The sequence below is a fragment of the Mastigoproctus giganteus genome, chromosome 8 (assembly GCF_048544385.1).
Source record: "Mastigoproctus giganteus isolate SK-2022 chromosome 8, ASM4854438v1, whole genome shotgun sequence".
NCBI classification, from domain to species: domain Eukaryota; kingdom Metazoa; phylum Arthropoda; class Arachnida; order Uropygi; family Thelyphonidae; genus Mastigoproctus; species Mastigoproctus giganteus.
Genome location: NC_143582.1, coordinates 231,040,862 through 231,057,356, shown reverse-complemented (window position 1 = coordinate 231,057,356; position 16,495 = coordinate 231,040,862). Strand labels below are relative to the sequence as shown.

The window sequence follows — 16,495 nt, the reverse complement described above, 5'->3', positions numbered from 1 at the left end:
TCATATTTAGGAAAAAGGTTACAAAATTAACCCCTGGCTTGTAGCCGTGAAGGGTATTGTGTACGGCGTGTACGTTTTGTATGCAATAAAGAGTTCTTCTTCGCCAAAAAATTAAGAATGAATGAGACGTCGTTAGTGATCATGCGAGGGTCAAATTTACGAGATGAAACCGTAAGTGGGCTACGCATTGGACTTCTGCCAGACAATCGCTACTTTCTTCCGTGCGATTCCGCCTAAGATTGTCGGGCGCGGCGACGCCAGTGTACACATGCGCGACTTTTCATTTCGCCGATAGTACGGAGCGAACACCTTAGAACGTCTTTCGTTCAGTTTTCGGATAGCAGCGTCTGGTCAGATCCTTCGAACCACTCGCCGCAGACCACGGTGGGAGTGTCTTTCTACCGCCCACGGAAAGAGAAGTGGTTCTTAATCCGGAGAGCTTTTTTGACGAGAAAGTTCAGAGTCAGAATGGAGATCCGCGTGCGAAGTTGGTGCTGAGTCCAGTACGCAATCAGGTAAGTGCGCCTCCCTCGTGCTGCGTTCCAGCGATTTCCGTAGCACTTTTCAATCGTGAAGTTTATGAATACGACGAGGGAGAAGTGCAGACGCTTCGCATGGGCGTGATCAAGTCCTCAATCTCGAGGAACTCGCATCGTCGATGTCAACGCCACTCCACGGCTGGCTGGAGCAATCTGATGGAGAAGTTTATCAACATTTGTGTTCGGAAGAAGTGTTTGGAACTTTAGGAATTTAAGATGGAAGCTGCGCCACTACCTTTAAAAAGGCATATATCATACCTATTTTGGAAAAAGGTTACAAAATTATGGTAAACAATTATCGACCAATAACTCATATTAATAGCTTAGCTAAGAAAGTTAATACAATTATTCATTTCGGGCCTTCTCATTTTACCAATGTCCCAACCCTTAATCAATGTGGTTTCCTCCCTGGAGGATCTGTTACCATCAACCTTATCACCTTTTAGCAGTTTGCTGCTATGAAAATTGGCGTGGTCAACTGGGCTCGTGGTCGATACTGATCACGATTACGTGAACTATTTCGGAAAGAATGTTTCCATTATGGTTTTCGAAATCCTTTACTCAACTGATTAACTGATTACGTTTCAGACAGGAAGTGTTCCACGGGATTTCTCTATGGCATGCCGATGATTTGGCTTTTGCTTTTCCTTTCTGACGGTTAAATTGCAGTTTAAATGCCAGACTGTTTTATTTAACATTTCGAACTGACAGTGGGTTGAGTTCGATATTTGATTGATTTATTGGATGTTTTGTGCTTCCCCCTTTTCTAGCTTTAAATGAGTTTAACATAATCTTAAATCAAAGCATGTGTACGGATTTGTCGCTATTTGTTTTGTTCATTTTAATGCGGACGCTCGTTCGAATTTTGTTGTTTTCTCGCGCATTGCAAAAGTAAAACTGCAGTGTGGATAAATAAATGGGCCTTCGGGGGAGTTATAAATATTCAAGGGGGGATACACAGTCATGGTGAAATAAATCTCACTCCATCCTACAAAAATACATCAAACATATAAATGCACTCGTATCCTATACGAATCAGTCCAACCAAATATCATGGCTGCCTCTTTCATCCAGGAAATGGCGAAGGGATTCCTGGATTGGATCTAAAATTTTGAAACTCGGAGTAATTCGAGTTCCTTCCTCCACAGTTGCTATAGATAGTTATCCAGCAGTTCTTTTCACATTGATTTTCATCAAAAATTTATTTTTGAACCATAAAAATATTCCAAGATGTTTAATAACTCCAAAAGAATTGAGGGCTGTATACAAAGGAGGGTACCAAAGTTTTCTGATGATCTGAAAGTGAGAAGGGTACGTGTTCGGGCCCGGTCATGTTATTTCAAAAAGACCTGATTAGTTGCATATATGGTTTTGAAAATTGTAATTAAAGTTTAATACTTCTAAATGCATTTGGGGAACAGAAATCCCGAAGATACGGAGAGGGGAAAAAATTGGTCAAGAAGAAAAGGACTTAGCCTATATGATACGATTTAATGTGACTTGAAATTTTCCGTGCAGTGCAAACATACGCGTAACAAGGTACATGGAAAAGATCTGAGTTCGAACCCCAGACACCACGGAACTGGTAAAAGTCCTAAAATTATAAACAAGAGATCATGTCTGTTAATCGTAGACATGGTGTCTCGTCCATGATTTATAGAAAGGACGTCATTATGCTGTATACAGGGTGTCTCAAAAATACACGGCACAACTTCAGGAAGGAGTTCCTCATATGTAGACAATAAAAATATTTTATATCAATATAGTTCCGGAAATGTTTGGTTCCCGAGTTATTAACCGGAATGTCTTATCTCCCGCAGGTGATTTCCTTCATCACAAGGTACTGACAGAATCTGGTGGTTTTCCATTTCAGGAGCGAGCGGATATGCACTTTATGTACTTTATTAAATACCATTTGGCGGACGGCTATGCTCTGGAGGCTCGTCGTTTGTACCACGAAAGGTTCCCAGAACGAAGATGTCCAGACAGGAAAACGTTTGAAGGTATCCATCGCCGTCTTTGTGAACATGGGACCTTTACACCTCGTGCTGCCGACAGAGGACGACCAAGATCTACGACTCCTGAAGTAGAGGAGGAGATTTTGGATGTTGTGCATGCCACTCCTGGAATCAGCACCTGCACAATAGCAATGCAACTGGATGTTCAACGTTCGACTATTTGGAGAGTGTTGCGAGAACACCAACTGTATCCTTACCATCTGCAACAGACCTTGTCACTAGCAGATTACCCTGCGCGAGTAATGTTCTGCCAGTGGTTCTTGCAGCAGTGTGGTACAACTTCTCACTTTCCTGCCTTAGTGATATTCACAGATGAAGCACAGTTCACACGAGACGGAATCCAAAACAACTTTCATTACTCCGGTAGCTGATGTGGAAACTCTCCGCAATCGAATTGTGGCAGGTTGTGAGACAATACGAAACATGCCAGGAATTTGGCATCGTCTTCGCGAGTCCATGAGACGTCGGTGCGAGGCCTATATTCAAGCATAAAGTGGACATTTTGAACAATTACTATAAAGTGATGTGGACAGTTAAGTGTCATAGACAGACCTTCAAATCTCGGAAACCAAGCATTTCAGGAAGTATGTTGATATAAAATATTTTTATTGTCTACATGTTCCTCATATGCCGTGTATTTTTGAGACACCTTGTATAAGGAGATGGTTAGACCGCATTTGTAGAGGATCGGAGAAGTGTGACCAAATGGTCGACTGAAAAGTTCTGCCGTTGATTACCTGATCTTGGATGGCGATCATGAATCCGTCGGTCTTGGGGAAGAGCCTCCCTCTCCCAATCCAAGCGTTGGAAGCTATCTTATCTATTCAGTCTTGATGGAGGTCATCACAGTGTCAGAAAGATTGCCCATATTTCAGTCTTTGTTTCTTCTGTCTGTGTGAGTGTGGTCTCGTTGTTGACGTTGAGTGTCGTGTAGCGATTGTCTTTCTTAAGGCTTGGTATATTGGTGCGTGTTTTCCTGGAAGTAATCTGCAGGATCTTAATCACCTTAATCTCTTGTTCAATGAGTTCCCTCAATCTGCTCCATATTTCTTTACGAGCTATGGTCAGTCTCTCGATGGCCGACTGCGGGTGGTGTTGGTGGCTCTTGGTCATCATTATCCTGATCGACCTCCTAATCTCCTCCAGCTCGGTGTTGGTCCAATCTACGATCCGGAGTACATTAGTACTGGGACTGCGTAAATGTTCATAGCTGTGGCCACATTCCCACCATTCCGCTTTGATTTTAGAAGGTTTCGCAGTCGCACTGGTGGGTAGCACAGTCGGTAGAATCGTTGTCCTCCCCACCCAGGAGGGAAAGCTCTGAGTATGAGTCCCATCGATAACGGGGAAAATTTTGAATTTTTATTGGCCCTTTTCACAACGTGGCTGAGTTAGTTGGTCTCAGGTGAAGGTAACGTGGATTTTTTTACTTCCAGAAACTCGTGTTTTTCGTCCAGCAAACAAAAAATCGATCACGAACACACGCAATTTACAGACAGTATACAAGGAGCAATATGGCCTTAGTTGTTGATGCTCATAAAAACCCTATACTACTACAGCTTCTCAGTCTCTGATGGTATTTCTTAGTCAGGCTGGCCTTGATCTCCTTGTGTTCTAATTGGTGGGCCTGCAACATCCCCCGATATTTGTATACCTTTTATTATTATTGCCATCGCGGTAGCACAGTGATATCGCCACTGAACTACCGCGCCAGGTACCAACGTCCACCGTCCTCCTCACACCGAGTGGAAAAGGCCGGGTTTGAATCCTCGATGACACGAGGAACTTTTATGGGCTTTTTTTTTTTTACTCCGTGGCTCAGTTAGTTGGCTCAGGCGTTGATAGCAAGCTTTTCCCTCCGTATAAACTGGGGTTTTTCTTCCAGCAAAGCAGGAAAATCGAGAATTGCGAGAATACACGCAATTTACAGACTCAATACACATGGATAGTTGAAAGTAAATTTCCAGGTGACCCTAATATAATAGTTTAGTTTGTTATTATTATTATTGCTATTATATTATTTCTCCTTGATTGGGGGTTCGATCACGTGACGGGTCTTGCATCTCCTGATGCAATCAGGAGAAATTAGTCGTGGGTCTTGCATTTGTCTAGACCAAATTCCATCCTGATATCATTGCTGAATTCTTCGGTGATCCAGAGTTGTTGCTGGAGTTGCTTCTCGGTTGCTGCATAGAGCTGGATGTCCGTGTACATCAGGTGGGAGAGAGTATACAGATTTTTTTCTTCCTTGAGGTTATATCCTTACTTGTTGTTGAGCATGGTGGATAGCAGGTTGATTGCAAAGAAATTTTCCCTGAAATTTTCCTAACCTGATGGGAATCGATCTGGTTGTAATATTCTCGACCTTGATGGTAATACTCCATTCGCCATAGTTGCTTCTAAGAAATTTGTGACTTAACTTGTCGAATTAACTTGTAGATATCAAGCGTCAAGTTTAGCCAGCTACGAGGCACGGAGTGGATGGCCTTGCGATAATCGATTTAGCCGGCGTACAGGTTGCCGTGCGCTATAGCTTAGGCATCAATGGTTAGTTGCTCCTTGCATCCTTTGCTCATCTGCTTGAATCCCTTCTGTTGTTCGGCCATGAACTAAGTGGTAGATGGCTCTTATTAACCGGTGCAATACCACCATTTTGCTTATTGGAGGCTTGAAGTGGTGAAACCCATGTTTAGTTTCTAGAGCAAAGTTTCCGGCATCCCTCCCCCATATTTCTCCTTCAACTCATGTATGGTACTGAGTACTATAGGTTTCGATACCTTTTGTGTTTGGGGGTTTCATTAAAAAAAAAATGATCTGACTCTCCAAGTTGTCCGATATCTGGTTATACAACTGGTTAGATTAGGACTGGTTAGCATCTTGTACATCTTTAGGAGACAGATGATCGGCCTGTATTTTGCTGGGTTTCTTGTATCTTGGTCTTTATCCTTCAGACATGTGATGGCTCTTTGGTTTTCATCGATGATTCGGTTGTTTATTTTCCACTAGGAGCTCTCTTTGTATCATCATAGTCTCTTGCTGAGTGCTAGGAGGTCCTGCTTCAGTGCCTAACTATTATCCTATTCTCTGATTTTTGGTCTCGTGGGGTTGCTGTAGATGTTTTCTCTCTTGAGAATACTCCTCACTTTCCCAATCAATTTTTGATTCCTATTACCCCGTTGGTACTGGATCAATTGGCCTATCTTGGCTGATGCAAGAAAAGTCCACATTGCAAGACTTCACCTTACTAATACTAACACTGAAACATTTCACTAAGATATTTCTTAACTCCAAGATAATTTAGAAATTATTTAATTTTTTTACCGTGACATGAAATAAAAGGTTTCACCATGGCCTGATGAAACAAGGCTTTTGATTCGGTACCTCATAAAAGTTTACTGTACGAGTAAACTGGAAAGACTTTAAAATGGATCGCAGGGTAGCTGCAGGGCAGAAGGTAGTGGGTTGTGATTAATAAATATTCTCCAGATTGGTGTAAATCAGAAGTGGAGTTCCCCAACGACCGATTCTTGGACAATTGTTTCGGATTTTCATAACGAGCAGATAGAGAGAGGGCATGACATTAAAATTAGCAGACAATGTAAAGTTTGGAAGAGTCGTTACTGATTCAGGTTGACTTGGACAAGCTTCAAGAATGGTCTGAAAAGTGGCAGCTATGTTTTAATGCAGTGTTAAATTTGGGAAACAGCTTAATAACTTATAACTTAAACGCTTGGTAGAGGTGAATTAAAAACAGTAGAGGAAGAAAGGGTTCTAGAAGTTTGTTGTTGAGTTTTTAGGAGCATAGGCGATTTAGGCCATGCATATTGACCGTAAATTGCATGTATTCTGAGGTAGATTTTCTGTTTGCTGGACGAAAAACCAGAATTTACAGGAGAAAAAAACCATGCTACCTTTGCTTGCGACCGACTAACTCAGCCATGTTGTGAGAAAGACCCATAAAAATTCCTCCCGTTATTCGAACTCAAGTCTTTTCCACCAGGTGTAAGCAGAACGGCGATCATACCAACTGTGCTGCCCACGAGGGCAATCTGGGAGTACGGGGCAGATATGAAGTTTTCTGAGCAGTGAAAACAGGCGGCTAGGAAAGTCCACGATGTCCTATCAATGATTTATCGAACGTTATCCTGTAGAGATAGAGAAGTTATAGTCCCGCTGTATTTTATTTAATTATTATTATGGCCTGTGCAGTAAAAGCCTGTGACTCTCTTGCGATATATGGCCAATACTAATGCGAATAGTAACTGGACATTAATAGACCGGTTGACCTCATAGACCTGGTTTCACAGTAATGCAGTTTCAAAAATTTTAAGTTAAAGTATATTTGAGAGTAAATATTATATATTTTTGGTTATTTTGAAGATACTTCAACTGTCATATTTACGAGAACTCAGTCTGGTTTCAATAGTGACGTAGGTCTAATGCTGTATACTACGAATCACGTGTTAGATGTAAAAACATTTCTTGGCTAAATGCCTAAGAGTATGAAAGAGTTGGTTTATGCGTGGTTACTGCGCGTACGTCATTTCTACTACTTCAGGGTAGTAGAAATGATTTCTACAAAGGTACTAGAAATGATTACTACCTTGGTAGTAGAAATGATGTACGTGCAGTAACTATGCATAAACCAACTCTTTCATACACGTTAGATGGTTTGGGATTTGGCTGAGAAGCAAGATTTTTCTTCGATACCTCAACAGGGAGGTCTTTCTGATTGCGACTAATACATTGCAAATGAGTTAACCTGGGCAGCAGATATGAGCTCTCCTAGTTGTGGAACGGTATCAAAATATAGAAGCGAGATATGAAATCGAAATGCTAGTTTTTTTGTTTTGTCCATATTTCAAGACATCTTTGTGGTATGAACTGCATTTACCAACACCAACCTAATACTTCTTGCCATGGCCTCAACAACCTGTTGCAGGGCGTCCTCTGGTAGTACTCGTACATTGCACAATGTGTCCAGTAATGCCGCGCCCTTGTGTGTAGCACAGTTGGTAGAATTAACGTCCTCCCCCACACTGGGCGGAAAACACCTGAGTTCGAAGTCCGTCAGTGACGTGAGGAATCGTTATTGGTCTTTTTTTCAATCAATTCAATTATTGGTTATTTAATCTTAAGCGAGGAAAGCACGGTTTTTCTTCTAGAAACTCAAGTTTCTGAGAGATTGCGCAGAAATTGAGGGGTAATTGTGCAGTCAGATGTGAAGTTTTCTGAACAGTGCAGACAGGCTGCCAGAGCAGCTAATGGAGTCTTGTCAATGATATACAGGAATTTTGCTAGCAGGGATAAGGAGGTGGCTATCCTCTTGTATGAGGCAATGGCTGTACTGCTACAGGTCTGGAGGCCTCATTTTAGGTTGTAGAGTTGATAGAATGAGTACAGAAAATGACAAGAAGACTGAGGGGAACAAAGGGACGACCTTTCTTTCGAAGAAAGGCTTAACTTCTATAAATTGCAGCGTCTGGAGACTAGGCACCTGCGAGGTGATCTGATTGAGGTGTGTAAGGCCATGAATGGCTTGAGCAAGCTCAATGCTGATGGGATTCTTCCTCTTGCTCAGATTACGAACATGAGGGAGCACAGATTCAAACTGAGGAAAGACAGTTGTAGAATAAATGTGCTGAAATTTGCCTTTAACCAATGGGTAGTTAATTGATGGAACAGACTTCCATCTCTTGTTGTGGAAGTTGATAGCTTAAATAAATTCATGGAAGAAGTGGACAAATGTTTGGAGCGAAATGCGGATACGACCATTAGCATGTTAGAGTTGGAAATGGGATTCATTAGAACAGGTGACACTGGACACCGACACGTAGATTTCCACGTGTCGGTGTCCAGTGTTAGTGCTAAGGTGCCCATGCAAGGCTCAATTTCTTGTGTTTCTCAATGAGCTTGGGTACGAGGGACGACCGTCGACTGCCATAGCCTATAAGAGCTAATTTCAGCCAATAGTCAATGTGGATAGCGGAGTTAGGGAGAACTCGGTACAGCTTGATTTGTAACAATAAACTCTAAGTTTGTGGATATTGGTCTTTCTATTCATACATTGTACTGGATGGTTAATGTGCGGTGTCGTTGCTGTGTTACTAGATGAGACACATAATGCTCACGGGAATCGACCACCCATCGGTGTTCCACTTGTACTTGTGGCTTTTGGCTGGTTGTTCGATCGCTGTCGAGCCAGTTACGGTAGACTCGTGATACCACACAACGGGAACAATAAAACCTGCTCATCTTGCCCCCACAATCATTCCACATTCGAATTTGGAATGATCTCGACCTTGACATATTCTTCTTCGCAGACGCACAAAAAAACTGATCGCCAAATGTGCGAACTACAGTCTTATCTCAGCTGTTCCCGACATTGGGCCTTCACCAGTGTCAGACCTGTTCATCGTCCAAAAGGAAGATGTTGCTAACGTAAAGCCAACTCAGTGATATATACTGGGGTGTGATTTTAAGGTGCAATTCTTTTAAATTAGTTTGATTATTATTAGTCGTATTAGTTTATTTACATGTTTGAAACAGTAAACAGTCCCACCAACTGAAACTTGAAGCCAACTTAAGAATTAGTGTAGTGAAAACGCAGAAATTGTCAACAAAAAACAAGACTGGGGGGAAAAAGTGTGGGCATTAGTATCTTTCGTTTATTTATTTTTTTAAGAACGTTGACGAGCGGGATACCATATTCTCCGCTAGTCTTGACCTCCACTTCGTGATTTCCATTTGTTTCCCTATTTCAAGAACAACCACGTATTCGTCACTTCTCAAGTAATGTTCAGGGCACCCTTCTGCTGAGTAGCGTCTGTTGGGTTTCTCGTATTTACAGGGATTAGCAAACTGATCAGTATCGCCTCCCGTAGGGCACGAGAATACGGCTAGTGATACTGTTTACAACCCCTTATCTCAGAAAAGTCAAACGTTAGTAATGGTCGAGTATTTGTGTTTGAGGAGGTGGACGGTGTGGGGGGTGGTGATATAACTGGCTTCTCTTTAAAGGCAAATTTGAATTCAAGCAATGGCAGAAATTGTCTGTTTAGGAAGAGTTTAATATGATGTCTCAGTGACAGCGCAACTTATTTCCGATATCGGAGAAACGTGAGGCCTCTTCCTAAGCAAGTACCGCATTTCATTGACGGCACCTTCGTAGTCCTGATGCTTTCAAGAGTGCCTGCAAAGTTCAAAGGTACAAGATCAACGCTCTCTCTGTTTGTCTACACACTCGAACTGACTACAAGGAACACAGATGTGCCCGTCTCCATAGCAACCGAATCATTGTGAGCTCGCCACTTACCTAACGAGCACTTGACCCCTAGAACAGAAGCGCGTGAACAATATCTGACGGGCTGGCACTTGTACGGGCACCGACATTCCATTAAGTAGCCCAAAGCGTCGACCTTCTTGTGGTCACGCAGAATCGACCCATCGGATCTACGTAGCTCTTTTCATCTCCCTGATTATCTATAGAAGCACCGAATAAAATAAGTGTTACGTTAAATAATACACTCACCGGTCAAAATATTAGAAACCTTAATTCACTGTCTAGTATGGCAGCTTTTGCTTGAATTTCAGCTAGTATACGTATTACCATGGATTCCACTAGGCGTTTGCGGGAGCCTAGCTCCAGATTTGATCATTCTCCGATCGGGATATTTGTCACCCACTGTATTGTTGTCAATAGTGAATTCCGAAGCCGAACTGCTTCCAACATATCCCAGATACACTCAGCAGGATTCAGATCTGGAGATTAGGCAGCCAGAATAGATGATGGAAACCTTGGGAATGTTCATCGAACCATTAGATACAATTTTTGCAAGGTGAATATTTGCTTCGTCGTTTCGAAAGAATCCGTCGCAATCCGGATAAAATGAAGCATTGAGTGAAGTTGGTCCAATGAGACAGAAGGACATTCATCAGAGGTAACACGGCCTCTGATGAATAATCCCATCAGCCAGGACGACTGATGGGATTATTGAGCTTGCTCAAACCATTGGCGACTTCAATCAGATTGCCTCGCAGGTGCCTAGTCTCCAGAGTCTGCATTTTGCAGAAATTAGGCCCTTCTCTGAGAACAACCCTCTTGTTCCTCTTTCCAATCTCTTTTCCCTTCTTTGTACTCCTTCCAGCAGCTCTATATCCTTCCTAAAATGAGGCCTCCAGACCTGTATGCAATTCAAGGTTTGAGCTGACCATTGCCTTATACAAAGGGATAATCGCCTCCTTATTTCTGCTTGCAAAGTTCCTGTATATCATTGACAAGACTCCCATGACCTGCTCTGGCAGCCTGTATGCACTGTTCTGAAAACTTCATATCTGCCTGCACAATTATACCCATAGGTCTTTTTTTTTTATTCTCCACTAACCTGAGTGTAATACCGTACAGTTGGTATACAGTGCTTTGCAGTGCCAATAAGCAGTGCTTTGCAATTGTCAATGTTAAACTTCATTTTTCACCTCTCGGCCCATCTGCCTAACTTTTCTAGATCCTGTTGCAGTAGCACACTGCCATTATTGTCATTAACAACCCTGCCATCCATCGTATCGTCAGCAAACTTTGATATTAAGCCTGATATACCTTCATCAATATCATTGATAAATATACAAAACCACAATGGGCCCAACACCGAAACCTGGGGGACTCCACTAATAACATTAGTCCACGAAGAGCAGGGTCCGTTGATTACCACTCCCTGTTTTCTCCCACTCAACCATCATTTTACCTTTTATCCATTGTAGTAATTTGCACTTATCAAAGTTAAACTTCAGTTGCCACTTCTCAGCCCATTTTCCCAACTTCTCTAGATCCAGTTGGAGTAGCACATTGTCTTTACTGTCGTTAACAACCCTGCCAACCTATGTATCATCTGCAAACTTGGACATTAAACCTGATATACCTTCATCAATATCATTGATAAATATACAAAACAACAATGGGCCCAATACCGAACCCTGGGGGGGGGGGACTCCACTAATAACATTAGTCCACAAAGAGCAGTGTCCATTGAATGCCACTCTCTGTTTTCTCCCACTCAACCATACTTTTATCCATTGTAGCAATTTTTCCTTAATGCCATACTGTTCTAGTTTGTACAGCAGTTTTTTATTGAGCAGTATCAAAAGAGAATCTTTATTGCAACACCACTTTATTGTAGCTGGTTAGAAGGCTAAATAGTGTTAAACACAAAAAAAAAACTTTCCTGACTCCAAGTATATGATATCAAAATATTTTTTTGCACCCAGTTCCTTTGTGACCAAATCGTAAGTATCCAATCAAATTGGTCAGACAAGACTTTCCCTTAACAAACCCGTGCTGTGTCTGAATTATTGCTACAGTCTTTGTCTGGATGATCCTGCAGTGCTTCTTTAACCAGCGGCGCCATTAATGCGAGGCCGTTTGTCTCGCATTGTTTCAGCCAACCAGAGAGCGGTGGCACAAATCACCGCCGACTTCAACGAGGGAGGTGCCAGAAACGTCGAAGACCATCAGGCGATCATTAGCCGCAATAGGTTATGGGACCCACCAGAATCCTATTGTCAACACCACGACACAGGACTCTACGACTCAACTGGGCGAAAGAACATCGGCACTGGATCTTGGATGATAGGAGACGGGTCTCCTGGTCCGATGAGTCCCGTTTCCAGTTTTTTCGAGCGAACGGGAGGGTGCGTATCTGGCGGAAACCGCACGAAGCTCTGCACCCGTCATGTCAACAAGGAACTGTTCAGGCAGGCGGGCGGTCGATAACGAGGAATTAGAACCTATAGTGCATTGTACCGTGCATGGGTTGAAGGTTGAGAAGACGAAAGAAGATATTTGTTGACATTGGACTTGAACTTCTGTAGACTGTAATTTTCAGGAAATACGTGTGAAGGAAGGTTGTTCCAGAAAACGGCGAAGATGAAAAGTTGAAACGAGGTAGATGAAAAGTTGAGTTCGCAGTTTAAGGTCCATTTCCTCAATCACCCGTTTCTTCATGGACTCAAAATCATCTAGCAATACACCGTTTTAATTTAAGATCGGTATACCCATAGAAAAGAACCGTCAGTTATGCGATTTAAAAATGTGAGTTTTTGAAGCCTTTACTTCAAATGGAAGTTCATTTCTTTTCCCATTTATAAATTCATCTATTTTCTGTAATTAAAAAATCCTGAGCTCTTTTTTTAAAACATTATTTTATACTCTTCTTATTTCTTCTCCTGTGTATGCCTCCAGACACGGTTGAAATTTGCAATTCAACTTTTTCCATCTCTTCAATTACTGTCCTCAAAGAAAGTCCGCACGTTTCACGTTCAGTTATGCAACTAGGTAACCAGCTGAAATGGGTTTGGATGAACAATATGACATTGAATCTGCATTCGATGCCGTGCACGTTCCATCTCCCCTAAAGCTACTAGAGAACCACTATCAGATAGGTAGTGACATCCTAGCTTTCCTCTCGTCTCTGCTGCATAACCGCATAATGAAACTGTCTGTAGAAAACTGCCAATACTGAAAAGTAATCTCTGTTAGAGTCGCCCCCCAGGACAGTTCTATCTGGCCTCCTCTTCACCGCAGGAACCCTGACCAAAGCACAGATGCATAGAATGGTCTTTTTCCAATCACATAGTTCCCTGAGGAGCTGTTGTGGCCACTGACAAATTCCTCCAACTGCATCGATTATGTGCTGTACGAGCGGCATCGCCAAATATTACGCCCAAAAATTCACTGATCCCATCCTTCCACCTAATTGCAGGTCTTCCTTTAACAGCAGTTTTTGGAGTTGGTTTTGTTATGGTCTCTATGGCATCAGATAATGTGTTGGTATGCCATTGCCTACCACATGGCCGATTTTAAAAGGGGTCGGCTTTAATCATAGGAAGAGTCTTCATGCATCCCACGAGATTCTCTTGAAGAGGAAAGGCGACTACAGCAGAGCCCCACAGTGCAGAAGGCTGATTACAACTGGTTTACACCTGGTTTCCAGAGGTCGTCTATGTATATAAACGGACATATATTTGCACAAGTAATTATTATATCTTCAGTCAATGAATTCATTCATAAGGTAGCGCTATTATCCCTCTTCTTCTTTCTTCGATGTCTAATTAATGTCCAATATTTACGATTAATTACGTCAAATATATTTTAAAATAATTTTCTCCCAAACATGCAACGTTTCCTTACCATAAACATATTTTCATGTGTAGTAAAATCTTTTCCGTGATTGGCAATCCACGATTTCATACGAAGTTCTGTAGAAGATTTAATTTTTGGCATGTTTATCCAAAGGTTTCATCTGATGTAGTGGATAGCGTGAGAACGAATAGCAAAATGGTACTAAAACTGCGGAGTATTTTCCTCCTTTCTTTTGCTACCACTGTTTTCTCAATTAGCGCATTAATCTTTCTATCCGCGACCCTTTCCCCACGGAATTATTGAGTTGTTTTCTATCTCCGCCACTTGCTAGGCAAACTCGTCAGCAACTCCTTTTATCCGCCATTTTCTACGCATTCTCAACTCTGGAACAAAGTTTCCCCACTGGAGACCTCTCCATCCACCAGATTTCCACTCTCTGATAATGCAGTAGCCTCGTTTTCACTATTTTCATATTCTGCCTACTTTCCTTGGTTGAAGGTCCTCGGGTGAATCATTTGGCCCAACGCTTACAATTCTCGTGTTTACTACGTAAAGCTCACCTAATACTGTGCGAGGGGTGTTTTTCTTTACCTTTTGTCTTATTCCCCAGTACCTTAGTATTGCTGACAGTGGGAACTGTTGTCTTTATATTAATAATGACGCCAATAACTACATTAATACAACAGGCGCCTCAAAACCCAAGGCCCCCAAGCACTCCTACGCCCACAAGCAACAAAAAAGAAAAATTTACAGGAGCTGGCAGATTTTCGTTATAATGCATATCTTGAGTAAGACGTCTGTGTCTCATGAGCAAATGACACAACATTATAAAGCAGACATTTATTATACAAAATTCCTTTTTAGCATTAGCAGAGGCATACGATGCAAGAAGGCAAGCTTATGCAGCATCAGCCAAAAAACAAAACCTCCCATTTCACCCCTCCATTTCCAGTACAAGATGCTCTACAACCACACTCTTTTACAAATAGATTTCCTTCTGCAGAATAAACAGCTCTGTTCATATAAGCCTTTTACTTTTGCTTTCTCGTGCCACTGCATTTACCTCCTATCTGTTAACAATACCATTCGTACCTACATTTATTCTTTTGTCTTACTTTTCTTCAAACATATATTATTTACTCTCAATTACTTTAACCTTAATCCTACATTAATCTATAATTTTATCTTCGCCCTTTCACAATGCTGCGCAGTAAACAACAGTTCTGAGGACACGCATTCGTTCCCTTTCCTTTCACGGTGGAATATCTTTGTGCGGATCCGTTCCTCTAAAGTGCACTAAAACCTTTCTGATTAGACGAAGTCTTTCCATTTAGCTCTTCAAGTACAGGCTGATATCGAGAACAGTTCTCTGATAACCTTGAGTGGAAATACCATAGCTGCGATAAGGATCAGCGGCCACCATCTGTTTGGCCTACTTCCCAGCTTCTGGACCAACCTTTACGATTGGAATCTGTCCGTAGGCTTTCAGTTTAAACTTTCTTTAGACATTCAATAATAAACTTTTTATTGATTCGAGCGCAGCTGAGACAGGGCAGATACCATGTGACTCCACATCTCGTTACGTCTTTTTCTACCAACAGTCAGACTTCTCACCCCGCTACAAATCTGAAAACTCCATTGCTACAATCCCCCAGTTAGTTCCCCTCCTCTTCTCTCTCCCTCTTTTTTCTTCCCCCCCATTTCTGCACTAAAACCTTATATTTCCTTCTCCACGACTAGGTTTCGGATTAAATGCAATTGTACGCTGAAAGAACAGAATTCATGGATACCTGGTTCCTGGGCAACGCGACGTTGTCACCCCTCTTGCTAGTGGACGAACCCACCGCTTGGCAGGTATATAGGTACACTGCATCACTACCTTCATATAGACCAGGGGTCGGGAACTTTTTTTGAGTGAAGAGCCATAATAATAAAAAAAAGAATCCGAAGAGCCGCACCTCAGCTCAAGCTGGGAGAAAGGGGGGAGATTTTTTAAGAAATGGGAAAGAGTAGGAAGGTGTTTTATTAAAAAAAAAAAAATTTTTTTTGAAATATTATTTATTAATCTTGAAAAACCTAACAAACATCCAATTAGGTACAAACTAATGTTAGCGTACTGAGAGACTCGCATTGTTCAGTCGGTTTCTTGATTTGTTTTTAATATAGTTCATGTTCGAAAATATTTTCCCGCAGAAATACGTTGACCCAAAAACTGAGAGAAGTCCAAACGCAAATATTTTCAAATTTATATACTTCTCCGGTTAGCCGAGTGGGTAAAGTACCTGCCCGGCAACCCAAAGGTCGCGGGTTCGATTCCCGCCTCGGGCTTGGATCAAAGTACTGCAAAAACCTTGGGAGGTGCAATATGGCCACAGAAGCCGATGCGCCAACAACTACCAAATCAAAAAAAAAAAAAAAAAAACTTCTCCGGTAAGCTACTCCACGCATCGAACACAATTTGATCTTGCATTTTCAACTCATCTATCGCCGTCCATTTGTGTAAAATTGCAAGGCCACCTTTTGCCTCTTCAAATCCTTAATTTCAGTTTTAAAACATTTTAGTCTTGCACTCCACATGTCCTTAATTTTTAAGTCCTCTAACTCCATTTCAAATTGTGCTTCATGTGGGCTAAAAGTTAAAGAGCCGCAGATTTCCAACTCCTGATGTAGACGGTAATTCGATGTCAGTATGGATAAACGTCGTAAGTTAACCGACTTTGAAAGAGAGATGATAGTGGGTGCCCGACGCTTGGGTCACTCTATCGCGGAGGTGGTACACAAATTGCACTATTTCCGTTCGACAG

The 16,495-nt window shown here is 41.9% G+C and overlaps 1 protein-coding gene across 1 annotated transcript in view; it reads left to right on the top strand.

The window, feature by feature from the left end:
* The first annotated feature begins 256 nt into the window (after positions 1-256).
* The window catches only part of LOC150082410 (calcium-binding protein E63-1-like), a 121,780-nt gene continuing 105,541 nt past the window's right edge, over positions 257-16,495 (top strand). Inside the window, exon 1 of the mRNA XM_090380555.1 lies at positions 257-515. The gene's annotated coding sequence lies outside the window, so the exon portion shown is untranslated. The remainder of the gene's footprint in view (positions 516-16,495) is intronic.